Here is a 14,167-nt window from a genome sequence, read left to right as displayed (position 1 = left end):
TGGCGGCAGCTGCTGAAGTCGTACGCCAAACGTACGCTGCTGATATCCTGGGCGCGGAAGCTCGAGCTCAATCTACTGCAGCCCCCTTACCAGCAATGCAATCTCCTGCAGTAACCCAAACACGTGCTGCAGCAATTCAAGCTGATGTTGCAACAACCCAAGCTGATACTGCAACAACTCAAGCTCCTGCTACAACGACGGTGTGTACTGATGAAGCTCCTATTCCAACAACTCCATCACCGCCTACTCCAACTATTCGCAAACCAAAAGGTAAGCGTCCAGCAAGGCGGTCTCCTATTTGCAGCGCAAGTTCAATGGCTATTACGCCACCTCGATCGATACGAGCTATTGTTCAGCCGCTAATAGTAACGTCACCTCATGTACAAGACTCGGACACAACATCGCCTTATGACGACACACAAATTCCCGACAATGAGTCTGTCGAATCAGCGTACTTTCCTAGCGAACCGGAGCAAGGTATGTTGTATTGTGTGGTGCATAATGTACTGCATATTGGACATCTATATGCTGCATATTGTACTGCATGTTCAGCTGCCTATTGTCTTGCCTATTCGGATGCATACCAAACTGCATATTGAGCTGAATACTAAGCTGTATTGATTTTTTCTTGTCGTAGATGATGATTGCGAAAAGGCAGAGATGGTTGCATGAACTGTGTCGGTTTTTCGGGTTACTAGTGGCAAGAACGATTGCACCCAACCGTGAGAAGCTAACAAATCACTGAAAGACGGCAGATGTTGGCGCAATATCTCGTGGGTGTTTCGGCTCTGTTCTTTCGCGAGACAGATTTATGGAGATCTTTTGAAACCTCCATTTCAATTCCAATAGGGACCCCCAAGCGCTGACTGATCGCGCATGGAAGATCAGGAAAGTTGTGGAGGTGCTGCAGAAGACGTTTTTGCGGGGTTACGTGTGCCCTCCTCACCTAGCGTTTGATGAAGCTGTATTGCCAAGCTGATCGTCGTTAAACAAGATGCGTGTCTACATGAAAGACAAGCCCCACAAGTGGGGCACAAAGCTTTTTATGTTGTGCAGTGCGGTTGCGGCTTACTGCATTCGGTAAGTTTTTTTTGGCTGTAAAGACTTTTTAAACTGAATTATGCATCTTGTACTGAATATTTTTTTATGATGCATATCGACAGTTTTGAAGTCTATTGTGGCAAGAAACAGCATCTCAGCGATGCGCATAAGCCGGATATGAAGTCGGGTCCAGCAGCAGTAGTGCGTAACTTGCTGGAAGTGTTTGGTCCTGACGCCAAAAAGCAAGGGATGAGGCTCGTGGTGATTGACCGTTTCTACACGTCTGTGGCATTGGCTATACAGCTTCTGCTTATGGGTTTCTATTGCGTTGGTACTATCATGACGAATCGTCTTGGTTACTGTAAGAAAGTGATTGAGAAAAAGAAAACCCGTCCAGCGACAATTCCACGGGGGTCGTTTAAAATCGCGCGCTCAAAGCTCGTTCCGAGTATGAAGGCAATTAGTTGGTGGGACTCAAGACCAGTACATTTCCTGTGTATTGGTGGTAGCCCTGAAATCGATAGGGTGGTGCGGCAAGATAGAGCCGAGCAAGTTGAGGTGCCCTGCCCTCGAGTCGTGAAGGACTACCACGCATTCATGGGTGGCGTGGATGTCCACGACCAGTTGCGGCTGCAGCGCTACTCGCTGCAGCGTGCACTCCGTTTCAAGAAGTATTATAAGTCGCTAGTGCTGGGGTTGATTGATATGGCAATCGTTAACGGCTATATCATACACAAAGCCTACCACAAGAACAAAGAGTCGCGCCCGCTCACACACGTCAAGTACATGATTAAACTTCACCTCCAGCTTAGCCAGCTCCAACCTACGGACATGTATGAAGGGAACACATTCGGCACGCAGCTTCCTGCTTCTTTACCAAGCTATGACCCGCTTCCTATCGGCATCTCCCAGTCAATCGAGCACATGGCTCTCCAAAGTGATGAATGGCGGAGCGAAGGTACGCAGGCCAAACGTCGCCAGCGCGCGTGTAAAGTGTGCTCCGTTCTACGACCTGAAAACAAGCGCGCATCCACCACGACGTACTTCTGCAAGGACTGCAACAAGGCCGGGCCAATTTTCCTCTGCATGCGAGCTCGACGGAATGTACGTGGGGCCGCCATGACCTGCTGGGACATCTGGCACAAGGAGTGGGTAAATGGCAAGCTGATCCCGGTAAGCAAAGACAAGTCTATTCGAGTGCGTCGAAAGAAGACTGGTTCAGGCACTCCTTCGACGCCTGGTACTCCGGATTCAAGCAAGAGACGTCGCACCAGCCCGTAAGCCTTAAGCTGCGCATTAGGCTGTCTATATTGCTGCATATATGCAGGGTAGTGAGCTAAAAATTGTGGTACTTGAATACCTTTCTGCATTGTGTCTTGAAGTTGCGCGCGTCGTGCCGAGTACATGATACACCTTGCATGTTGTCTGCATCGTAGTGGGGCCGCTTTTGTACAAGTATTTAGCGTGTCAATGGATTACAACACCAGATGATTTGTCGACTGATCGACTCACTACATTTTTGTATAGTGCATAGAATACAACCGGACAAGTCAAAGGTTTGCAAGAACATTTAGGGGTGACATCCCAACTTCTCATATATGGTTTTGTATGGGAGGTATTACACTCTAAATATCTGAAAAATACCAACGGCAATGTGCTAATTCTGTTCCGAGGGCGCCCCGTCACTATCTAAATTACGTAGCATAATGCGGTATGGCAAGTCTAATCAGCTCGCTATATGCAGTTTATATGATACATTAGCACGCATTTGCAACTGCACATCCTGAATCCTAGCAGTCCTAACCACGTTTATATACAAACATTAAGTTTAATTACGCTGCATATGCAGTTTACATGTTCCTTCCAGCTCCCGGTTTGGAGGGGTTAATTAGTACCGGTACATGTACATCCAGTTCAATCAAAGAGCAAATTCGAATGTTTTTTTTTTAATTATTACCTTTCATACAAGGATATTTTCTGTAGGACACACAATAATTCATTAAGTTAGGTAAGCAACTTTTGAACATGTATTACATGCTCTGGAGGCTGATGTGGTGCAGCCTGCCAGCTCACCGGACCTTAATGTGCTGGATCTTGGTCTCTTTAATACAATCAAAGCATCCAAAACCGCATGCCCATCCATGGAATCGACAATCTCAGTTAGGCTGTTCAAGATGCGTATGTACGAAGACATGAGTGCCGACACACTGGACAACATATTTCTGACTTTACAGAGCTGTATGGTATGCATCAACAACAGGGTGGGAATCAATTGAGACGAGGCGTTGTCAGTGGACTTGTCAGCAGAGGAATCCATGACGCCTCGACCCTGTTACAATGCTGCTTGCTGCAGCAAGAGAAGTACTACTGGACACCGGTGTGCAAGGCGCAGCCTTACAGGGACTTGAGGATGGCTTGGCGAGCTCGAGGTAAGCTCGAGAGGGAGCTGTCAAGCCCAGTGCGCTCCGTTCGAGTGCCTTCGCCGCTTCTCTCAACCCGTGCGAGTAATATTAGGTCGTTACCTAACTGTGTTACAGCTATGTTAACGGACGAGCAGCGGCATCGTCTCGGCAACGGCAGCGTCCGTTGCAGAACCAACTCACACAGCAACGGTAGCATCCGATGGTTTCACTCCAGCGCTGCTGCAGGATGAGATGGCATGGCGCCTTGTCCAGGCTTCACCGGCAGCGTTACTGGTAGCAAGACGCGGTGTCTTGCTCAGGCTGAGCTTGGCGGCGTTACTGGCGACAGTCCACGCGGTGTCCCATCCGGGCTTCGCTGGCCACGCTACCGGCATGGGACACTCAGGAGTCTGCAGTGATGACGGCGCGTCGGACTCCTTGCCTTGGTTGCATCCAGGCGAGAGCACGGTGCAGCGCACTGCTTCTCCTCGTACGCAGTACGGTTCGACGACGGCGCGTCGGATCTCGAGCCCTATGAACCAGCAGGCAGGACGCAAGAGCGATGTGGAGCGCAGCTTGCCTCCTGCTCCAAGTACGGTAGAAGATCACGGTCACCGAGAGCATAGTGCTGCGCACTTGCAGCTCACGTATAGCAGTACGTCACACTCCCACTCGCACACGATGCGCGTCGAGACGCAGGCGCGCCGAGCTATTGGCAGCGCAGTCTCGTAGGTGTCGGGGGCGGACTTGCTCGTCGGATCGGACTTCTTTGGGTCACGGCAGCCTGACGCAGGCTGTGACAGGAACTGGTAGTACTCCATAAGTCAGCGCAGCTGATTTAGTGTAGCTAGTAATCGCACCGATAATCTTGTAATCCATGCTCATGCGTCCGTACTGGATTCAATATCGTGCTTGTGTTTCTTAGTTGTGCGCGTTTGCAGAGCATCTGCAGTCGCCGCAGCAGTTCCTTCAATTGGCAACACCTTGAGCTGTGACCGAAACTGACTGGACTTTGCTCGTGCAAGAGGTTTCGTCATGATATCCGCAGTGTTGTCATCTGTTGCGACGTGCAACATGGTTAACTTGTCGTCTTCCACCAGATGCCGAATCAGGTGAAATTTGTTGTTGATTTGGCGTGCTTGCCGGGCTTCTCCGTCGAGTAAAGTGCAGCTTGATGTCACCGCGCAGCAGTAGCGTGGTCCCAGGCCACTTAAGTTCTTCACGCATTCCAGTAATCCACAACATATCCTTCACACCCTCGTTCATTGCCACGCACTCAGCTTCCGTACTGGATTGGGTGTTAATTCCCTGCTTGCGGGACGCATACGAGATTACGTTACCCTCCAAAAACGTGATGTAGCCCGATGTAGACTTCGCATCGTCCGGGTCGTTTGCGTAGTCGGAGTCGGTGAACACCGAGATAGCCACATCCTTTCCTGAGATGACATCCATGTGTAGTGCATAGTCTCTTGTCTGAAGCAGGTAGCGCAGCACGCGCTCTGCTTCTCTGTAGTGGGCCTCCGTATAACAAGACAGGAATTTTCCGAGGTGTCGCACTGCATGTGCTATATCTGGCCGCGAGCAGACACTAGATATTGTAGACCACCAACCAACTCACGATATGGCATGGCAGCGTCCTTGGGAAACGGCTTTGGCTTCGCTCTGGACTCGCTCGTAGCTTGAGGCGTCCAGCAGCCGTACGAGCTCGCAAGGTTAAATTTCTTCAGCAGCTTGTCGATGTGGGATCGTTGACTGTACACAATGCGGTTGTGCACACCATCCAGCGTAATCTCAATGCCAAGTAGATATCGGACTTCACCCATACTTGTCAGTGTAAACTTTGACTCGAGTTGTGCAGCAACTTGAGAGCTTAGCGCAGCTGGGCCCATCAAAAGTAGGTCGTCAACGTAGACTGTTAGCAACATAGCAATGTCGCCATCCTTGTACATCACGTAAAGTCCGTAGTCACTGTCGAGTCTTGTGAGTCCTAAGCTTACGAAGAACTCATGCAGCGTCTTGTTACACACTGCCGGGGCCTGTTTCAGCCCGTACAACGACTTGATAAGCTGGCAAATCAGTGCACCACCTGATGCCCCTTCTTCAGATCCCGCCGGAATCTCCATGAAGATTGGCTCTTCAAGTAAGCCATAAAGAAAAGCCGTCTTGACGTCGTACTGCCTGATGTTCCATCCTCGTTTTCGAGTGTACAGAATAGCGGCTCGTATAGTCTTGAAGCGAATGACAGGAGCGTAGGTCTCAAGATAATTAATTTTAAAGTGTTGCTTAAAGCCGTGAATCACTAATCTCGCCTTGAATCTCTTGATTCGTCCTTCGGCGTCTCGTTTCAGCGTGTAAACCCACTTATTGATGATCACCGTCTGATGCTTTGCTTTTGTTCGCGCAACGAGCTTCCACGTTCCGTGCTGACGTAGCGACGTCAGCTCTTCCTGCATGGCAGCTTGCCACTCAGGCCAGTACTGGCTTTTCTTTGCTTGTTTGTACGTGTTCGGAACTGGAATGTTTTCTTTCGTATTGATGACTGATCCCACAATGTACTCCCTCAGATGTGCTGGAGGCTTCCTCGCGCGGCGAGAAGCGGTGTCACGGCTCTGCATGACATCAGGCACCACCTTCGGAGGCTCGTAGTCGTCACCGGACGTCTCTGCATCCGGCCGCAGTCAACGCTTGCGCTTGTCCTTGGACTTGACTGCGCAGCTTGGCTTCACTTGGTCTGTTGACACGGACGACGGCTGTACGTCCTTTTCTGGCTCTCCCACTTGCTCATAACTGGCTACTACATCAGGTTCACTGCTTACTAGTACAGGCTGGGGTAAGAACGTCGATCTTGGTGGATCACCGGCTTCGGGAAAGAGCCGTTTGGTAAGTGAGCTAACAATAGGCACGACTGGTATCTCGATAGGTAATTCCACATTGCCATGCTTGTAGGTACTCAATAAGAGCTGACGAACATAGGCTTCAGAGGCAGTGAAGCGTTCATGGCAGAACACATTGCCACTCCGTTTCTGCAGCACACTGCCGGTTCGCAAATCCAGCAGTTTGAATCCTTTCGTATCTGTCGAGTATCCAATAAGTAGTGCCAGCTCGGCTCGTGGCTCGAGCTTATCACGCGTGGTTGTCCTTTCTGTTGGTACGTGGGCGTGTACCAGACATCCCCAGGTTCGTAGGTAACGCAGCGTAGGCTTCCTTTTATATAGCGCCTCGAATGGCGACATGCCGTTCAGCGCAGCTGTCGGCAGCTTGTTTACAGTGTCAACGACGTGGAGGAGAGCCTCTCCCCACAGCAACTTAGTCTGGTGCGTAGCATGTAGTACAGCTCGTAGTCGCGGTAGTACGAGCCCACTTGCTCGCTCAGCGACACTGTTCTCCTCAGGAGAGTATGCGTTTGTGTACTGCGTCTCCATTCCTTCCTTTTCCCAAAACGTCTGAAGATCTTGGCTCTGGAACTCGCCTTCTTGGTCGGAGTGAAGCGTCACCATCTTGTTCCCAGCGCGCAAGAACTGTGTGTTCAGACGTAGGATGAAGGATGTTCTTTATCTTGTCAGCGGCCTCCCCTTTTCTCTTGAGTAGGTAACATCATTTGAAACGCGTTGCTTCATCAATCACTGGCATAAACATTGTCTCGCCAGTAACCGTTTCTTGGTTGATTGAGCATAAATCCACTGAGAGCTTCTCTAGTGGATTACGTCGTCGTTCAGGATTTCGCTTGTAAGACATGCGTTTGAATTTAGCTGACAAGCAAGGTACACAGTCGTAAGCTGGAAGTGACTTGAGATTCACGCTTACGCCGAAATCGACCTTCTTCGCAGCCATTTCATAAATCATCTGCATGTTTACATGTCCTAGACGGTTGTGCAGTAGACCCATAGCGCTCTTACAAGCCTCCACAGCAGCAACTAGACGTAACGATCGCTTCGTACGAAGTCGGTACAGCTTGTCATAACGATCGAAGCGCAGCTTCATCGTGCTCTTTGTCAGCCAGGCGACACGCTGGTCGTCGCTGAACGACACTGCAAATCCGCAGGCATGCATGTATCCGAGACTTATCAGGTTGACATGAGCGTTAGGAGAATAGTGAACTTCGTCAAGGCGGGAGGCTCCCACTGGCTCGTCACTTCGTTCATCACACGTAACAAGACGCTCCCACTGGCGTTCAGAGTTTCCGTCTGTCCTAGGGCCATGCGCAGCTCCCCAGCGTTACCGTGCTGAATGTAAGAAAAGCATGACAGATCACCACAGAGGTTCACTTGTGAGCCGCTGTCAAGCAGCCACTCCATCTCATCTGTCGCAACGTTGTGAAGCCTATCTTCTTCTTGATTGGCTAGAACCATTGCCACCAAACCTCCACGTGAACCGGTTGGAGATGGTGGCGGCGAATGTTGCTGGTTAGATGTCGATTGGTCCTCAACACGACGTGCGTTCTCTGGAGCCGGGCGCTTTGTCTCCAGCTCTTCCTGTAGCTGCGCAGCAGCTCGTTCACCCAGCACTTCGCGTATTTCGTCGAATGTGTACCCTGCCGCAGGAGGGACACTCGTCTCAGGACGTACAAATACTCCGCCAACAAATGATTGCATGCGTGCTTCTCCTTGTTCAGTGTTGCCATCGACTTGTTGAGAAGTGTTTTTGCACAGTCCATCATCTCTCCAATGCCCTTTTTCTCCGCAGGCAGAGCACCGGAATTTTTCTTTCTCTTAGCTATGGACGCAGCCTTAGCACTCGCGGTAGACAACACACTTGAGACAGATCTGCTGCGGTTTCCACCGCACCTGCCACCTCACTGGTATGGCTTTTTGCTTCTGCTCCTTCCGCCACGCTGGACGAAATTGGCTTGCTGTGGCCTTCCGCTGGATAGGCCGCGACCTCCACGTGGCGAATTCTGATGCTGCTCGCGGGCATGCGCAGTCATCTCTGCATTCACCAACTCTGCACGCGAACCATAGATGGTGAAGTCCGTGGCTTGAATGCCACGACGCGTGACGTCGTCCGTAATCTTCGGATACACTCTCATAGCATTCGTCAACATCAACCGCGCAACGCGATGATCTGGAATTGGGTCGTTGTTTTCAGCAAGAATGCGCTGCATCCGTTGGAGATCATTAATATACTGCTCCACTGTTTCGTCTGACTGTAACTTGCGCGCGTACAGGTCGGCTAACACTATGTCCGTGTTCACCCCAGGACCACGACCAAAATCACAGTAGATACGGTCCCAAAGTAGCACGGGGTCCGCCTTGAGCACAATGTCCTCGTAGCGTAGTAGTACTTCATCAGAAATTGAAGCCACTAGCAATCCTTGGGCCTTACGGGCACGCACGTTGTAGCAGTTCTTCTGAGCACAAGACATTCTATCGTCGTAACGTTCGTTTCCTTGCACGAGTTGCTTCAGTCGTGACATGGCTAGCCCGGCCATGACACGCATTCTCCACGCAGGATACTCTGACGGCTGGGAGAGCTTATTCCCAACGTCGAATTTCGTAACTGACTCAATCTTGGGCATCGCTGACGCCTGATCGTCCTGCTCGCTGGCAAGGTCGACGTCACTCGCAGGTGTATGAGTTGTATACGTGGCCGAGGCCTGGCCGTAATTCAATGCGCGCGGCGGCACAAAAGCAGTCTGTTGCCGTCCCCAATAGGTCTGTGGTCCAGGCAACCGAAGTCCTTCTGAGGTCTGAACTGGGTCGTTGGCTGTCGAGCGTTGGACAGGTAACGATGTAGCCAATGGCGTGCCAGGACTATTGTTCGCTGTCAGCACGGCGGCTGCAAGCTGAGATTGTGACGCGGGCAAGTTAGCCAATCCGTGATCTTGCGTTGGCTGGCGCTCAAGTTCAACTTGGGTTTCTGCCAATCGGCCAGTAGAACTGGCCTCCGTCACTGCAGGTGTCCCAGTAGGGTTTGGGCTCATAACATAAGACGAGGCGTTGTCAGTGGACTTGTCAGCAGAGGAATCCATGACGCCTCGATCCTGTTACAATGCTGCTTGCTGCAGCAAGAGAAGTACTACTGGACACCGGTGTGCAAGGCGCGGCCCTACAGGGCCTTGAGGATGGCTTGGCGAGCTCAAGGTAAGCTCGAGAGTGAGCTGTCAAGCCCAGTGCGCTCCGTTCGAGTGCCTTCGCCGCTCCTCTCAGCCCGTGCGAGTAATATTAGGTCGTTACCTAACTGTGTTACAGCTATTTTAACGGACGAGCAGCGGCATCGTCTCGGCAACGGCAGCGTCCATTGCAGAACCAACTCACACAGCAACGGTAGCATCCGATGGTTTCACTCCAGCGCTGCTGCAGGATGAGATGGCATGGCGCCTTGTCCAGGCTTCACCGGCAGCGTTACTGGTAGCAAGACGCGGTGTCTTGCTCAGGCTGAGCTTGGCGGCGTTACTGGCGACAGTCCACGCGGTGTCCCATCCGGGCTTTGCTGGCCACGTTACCGGCATGGGGCACTCAGGAGTCTGCAGTGATGACGGCGCGTCGGACTCCTTGCCTTGGTTGCATCCAGGCGAGAGCACGGTGCAGCGCACTGCTTCTTCTCGTACGCAGTACGGTTCGACGACGGCGCGTCGGATCTCGAGCCTTTGGAACCAGCAGGCAGGACGCAGGAGCGATGAGGAGCGCAGCTCGCCTCCTGCTCGAAGTACGGTAGAAGATCACGGTCCCCGAGAGCATAGTGATGCGCACTTGCAGCTCACGTACAGCAGTACGTCACATCAATATACCTTACCACGCCTAGAAAAAGACAAGCTGCGGAGGAGAGGTCTTCTTCCTCGAGTACTAGAATGCGAAAGAAGCTTGTACGACAGAGCTAAGACAAAGCTTAGGTAGGCTGGCCGTCCAAGTCTCATCTTCTTTGAGTCTAAAAATAAGTAATACCTGTTAAAGATGATCTGATTGATTTAACAAACCAAAACTAGATGCTTTGAGCCTATATTTTTTATAAACCATCCCGTAGCATACTATCCATTATTTAGGACCAGATGTAGCTCAGTGCAGTGTATTTAGCTAATAATTCGTTACAAAAAATTCAAAATGCGAAAACGTGCAAATAAATTGAAATTATACTTCAACTACTGGAGTGTCTTCGCTGACTTCTTCGTGTGCTGAGCTACCTGAACTGTAAAACCATGACTAAAAAATCGCTGTAAATATCATTAAAAACATTATATATAATATAGATTACATAAACAAAACATACCATTTAAAAAACCGCTGAAGCAAGCGCATGATTGCATTGTCAGCAGAGATGATAGTCTTCTTACCCGTCACGTAATTGTTAACCAGCGTGTGTGGTTTGTTTTTGTGTACTCTAGCATCATGGTAGTGCACAACGGCTACAGCAGCATTACAACGCTAGATAAACTCGTTAAATTTCGTTAAGAATTGCAAAACAAACATTTTTGTATCCTTCATAAAGGCCAGGGGCCCGTGGGAGAACGGAATTGGCTCCTTCCAGCCCTGCCCTTTTAGCGGCTTGCTTGTTCGGGCTTCTTCGAAACTGAAAACGGCTGCTTGTTGGGCTACCCAGTCTTGTACGGTGCGCGACGGGTAGATCAAGAAGTCGGCGGAAGACGTCGAACCAATTTCAGATACAAGGTGAGTCGCTCACGTTTCGTATACGTGCGCTGCTTTGAGGGCCTTGTTGCGGTTGGCATTGAAAAATTCAAAGTGAGCGCGAAGACCAGAACACGCGTCGCGCACTTCGCGCCAAAGCGCTTTGACTTCAAACCAGTCACTAAAATTGAAATTACTCAATCGAATTGTAATTTTTAATCTTAGTTGGTCTAAGATTAAAAAGTTATTCTGATTTAGGATAGAAACTTATTGGGCCGAGGCACGAAAGTCAGGGAGTGATGGAAGGGCTCCGGGCTCCAGATTCATCTACCAGGCTAGTGCGCTCTCCTCGAACACCTGGGATAGCTAGCTCCATGCGTGCCAGTATCGCTAGGGCGGTTAGTACAAACCGAGGTACTCCGTCGGTGTAGGATAATGCGTCCTAAGACACGTCCTAAACTGTCCTATTTGTCCTAAATTTTACAGGGAGATTTTGGAGATGTGTCCTAAAAGGCGACTAATCCTTCGTTACAGAATATTATAATTTGTGTCCTCCAGATTGTCCTAAACCTCAAATAATAACTTTTTCCGGACTATCTACGTAAATTTACGTAAGAGTTACTTAAAACTCACATTGGCTTTACTTATTGTCCTGGGGCACACCAACCATTTCTGAAAGCATCATGGACCATCGCGGCTACTCCTTCTGCAGCTAGGGCGCTCGTCTATGTGGCCTCTGCTGCCACCTGCGGAAGCAATGTCTTGTCCGCTCTGCTCACGGGCGCGAACGTTCAACAGTGCGGCACGGACCACTGAAATCCCGGACCAGGCCACCATTGACAAGATGTGCGCCTCGACTGCCTGCAACACCCTGCTCGCTGACGTGAAGGCCATGAACCTGGAGGAGTGCCAACTGCCGGTCGGTGTCAGTTCCAACCTGAAGGCCGACCTGGTAGTCTACGTGCCGTCCAACTGCTCATCGACGTCGGCTCCAAGCCCGGACTCGCCTGCCACAAACGCACCTGTTGTCGACACCCCGACGACGCCAGACAACTCGACGAACCAGGCCGAGCACACTGCCGCGCTAACCAAGACCCCCATCGCTTGCTAACCGCGTCTTCGGATCGACTTGCAGCCAAGTAGCCCTTGCGAGTACTTTGCTGCTTTTTGAGCCCACCCTATATCGTTACGTTCTGATTATTAACCGTCGTTTGCTATGTGTATGTTGAAGTCGCTCAACCGTTATTAGCGGCTATTATGACCTTCAATGACTGTCATCCTTTGAAACGCTTTAAAAATATTGCCACACACTTTGAAGTAGAAAAGTTTCGTTGAGGTGCTTTTCGCGCACAACAAAGAGTCGGCTGCTCTTGGAGAGAGGGGCGTTAAGATGATTATTGTTTCTATCTAGGCCAGTTGAGGATGTTTTGAGGACAGTACATGTTGGGCTTGGTGTTGTCCTAATAGGACAGTGGTCTGAGTTGCAGTCTGTCCTAATAGGACAGCTGAGTGTCCAGTTGTCGAGTGTCCTATTAGGACACGCGGACCCTGGCTTGTTTCGTCCTAAAACTCATTGTGTTGTCCTAAATATCGGTTTTTTTATGAGCCGAATTGCTAGTTTTTATCCCAGGTTTTAGGACAATAGGACACTTTAGGACTCCTAGTAGGACGCATTCTCTCCTACCACTCCGTCAGAATCAAGAGTACGCAGTGAAAGGGGAGCTGAAGAAAGCCTCCTCCATACAATACGGATTCATACACTATACGCTACGTAGTCGCTCCAGCACCAGTGAAAACCCGTCGACCCCGAAGTCTAAGCCCCACCTGACTTCTTCTAGTACGCATCCGCGCTCAAGTGGAAAACGTCCGGCAAGGCACAAGCGAAAAAGGCGGCGGACAATGCCTCAATCTGTCGCCAGAATTATTACCAAAAATATAGCCTCCTATGACATCTATCGGGCCTCCGATTGCTGTTCCAGCCGAACGGGACCCGAATTCCGACCTAGTCAAGCGATGGTGTAGTATCCCCGACCAAATACTCGCCTTAATGCTGCCCCCCCCATCCCTCCCTCGGCTTTTTACGACAGGACGCCAGCGTCGTCCAGATCTGTGCAACGCTTCCCTCATCCTTCGTTTTGATATATTTCGGACCACGAATTGGAACACTGAGACGCTCTCTACGCATTTTGGAAGAAATGCGAGATGACACACACTTTTGCTATTAAGAATCACAAGGTAAAAGAGCACATGGAAACATTTCACAGTCGCGCGCTTGCAGAATTCGATCAGGTGGAGCGCAGGCTTGGTAACGATTTTGCCGAAGTTGCTGACAGTCTTCGTAAACTCACTTCAGACGAGCAGAAAAAGCTCAACAGGCTTTTGGCGAAGCGGATTGCAAGCCACTTTTGGCCTTTTATCATCGTCGAGGACAAAGGATTTATTGAGCTCGTCGATGTTATTACCGAAGCGCTCTGTCGAGTAAAGGTCACGATCCCGAAGCGCAGCCAATTGCGTGGAGGTATTGTGTCATTTGCGGCCGAGCTGCTATTCAACGTTCGCGAAGACATTCAGCCGTTTTGTAAATACTACTCTATTATAAGCGCCATTTGGACAGCGCGAAATGGTCGAGCTACATTGCTTTTACTTTCCATTTTGTGACAGAAGATTTTGAGCCACGCAACTGAACATTTGGAGGTAGAGAAAATCCTTGGATTTCACACCGGTGAAGTCATTGCTATGGTAGTATTATATGAAATCATGGAGGATTGGGACTTCAAAAGGAATTCTGTACTCGGTTCGTGAGGGATTCGGGCTCCAACATTGTCAAAGCTGGTAAATGTTTAGACATCGACCATGCATCCTGTATGGTTCATGACATCCATCTTGTTTATCTGGTGCACTGATAAAACGAAATGATTCGTTAAAAATAACCCACCACCTTCGGCTTCTATTGTCGATGCCGAACCCGGAATGATGGTCAACGAGCATGAAATCAACGATGACCTGCATGAAGACGAGAGGGTAGAAATGGAGATGCTTCGAGGCGATGCAATAGACAACCTCGTTGACTTCATTGGCAACACGTTAGCGGCTCTTGACAAATATGGTAGACAATCTATGCGGGAGACGGTTCAAGCGCTCCGGTCATTGGCTGTGTACTTTCGT

The 14,167-nt window shown here is 50.2% G+C and overlaps 1 pseudogene; it reads left to right on the top strand.

The window, feature by feature from the left end:
* Window positions 1-11,746: 11,746 nt before the first annotated feature.
* PITG_22728 lies at window positions 11,747-12,101 on the top strand (annotated as a pseudogene; the record flags this gene model as incomplete).
* Between the last annotated feature and the right edge of the window lie 2,066 nt (window positions 12,102-14,167).

This window comes from Phytophthora infestans, genomic scaffold, assembly GCF_000142945.1.
Source record: "Phytophthora infestans T30-4 supercont1.5 genomic scaffold, whole genome shotgun sequence".
Classification (NCBI taxonomy): domain Eukaryota; phylum Oomycota; class Peronosporomycetes; order Peronosporales; family Peronosporaceae; genus Phytophthora; species Phytophthora infestans.
The sequence above is the reverse complement of the archived record's forward strand: the minus strand, read 5'-3'. Positions and strand labels throughout refer to the sequence as shown.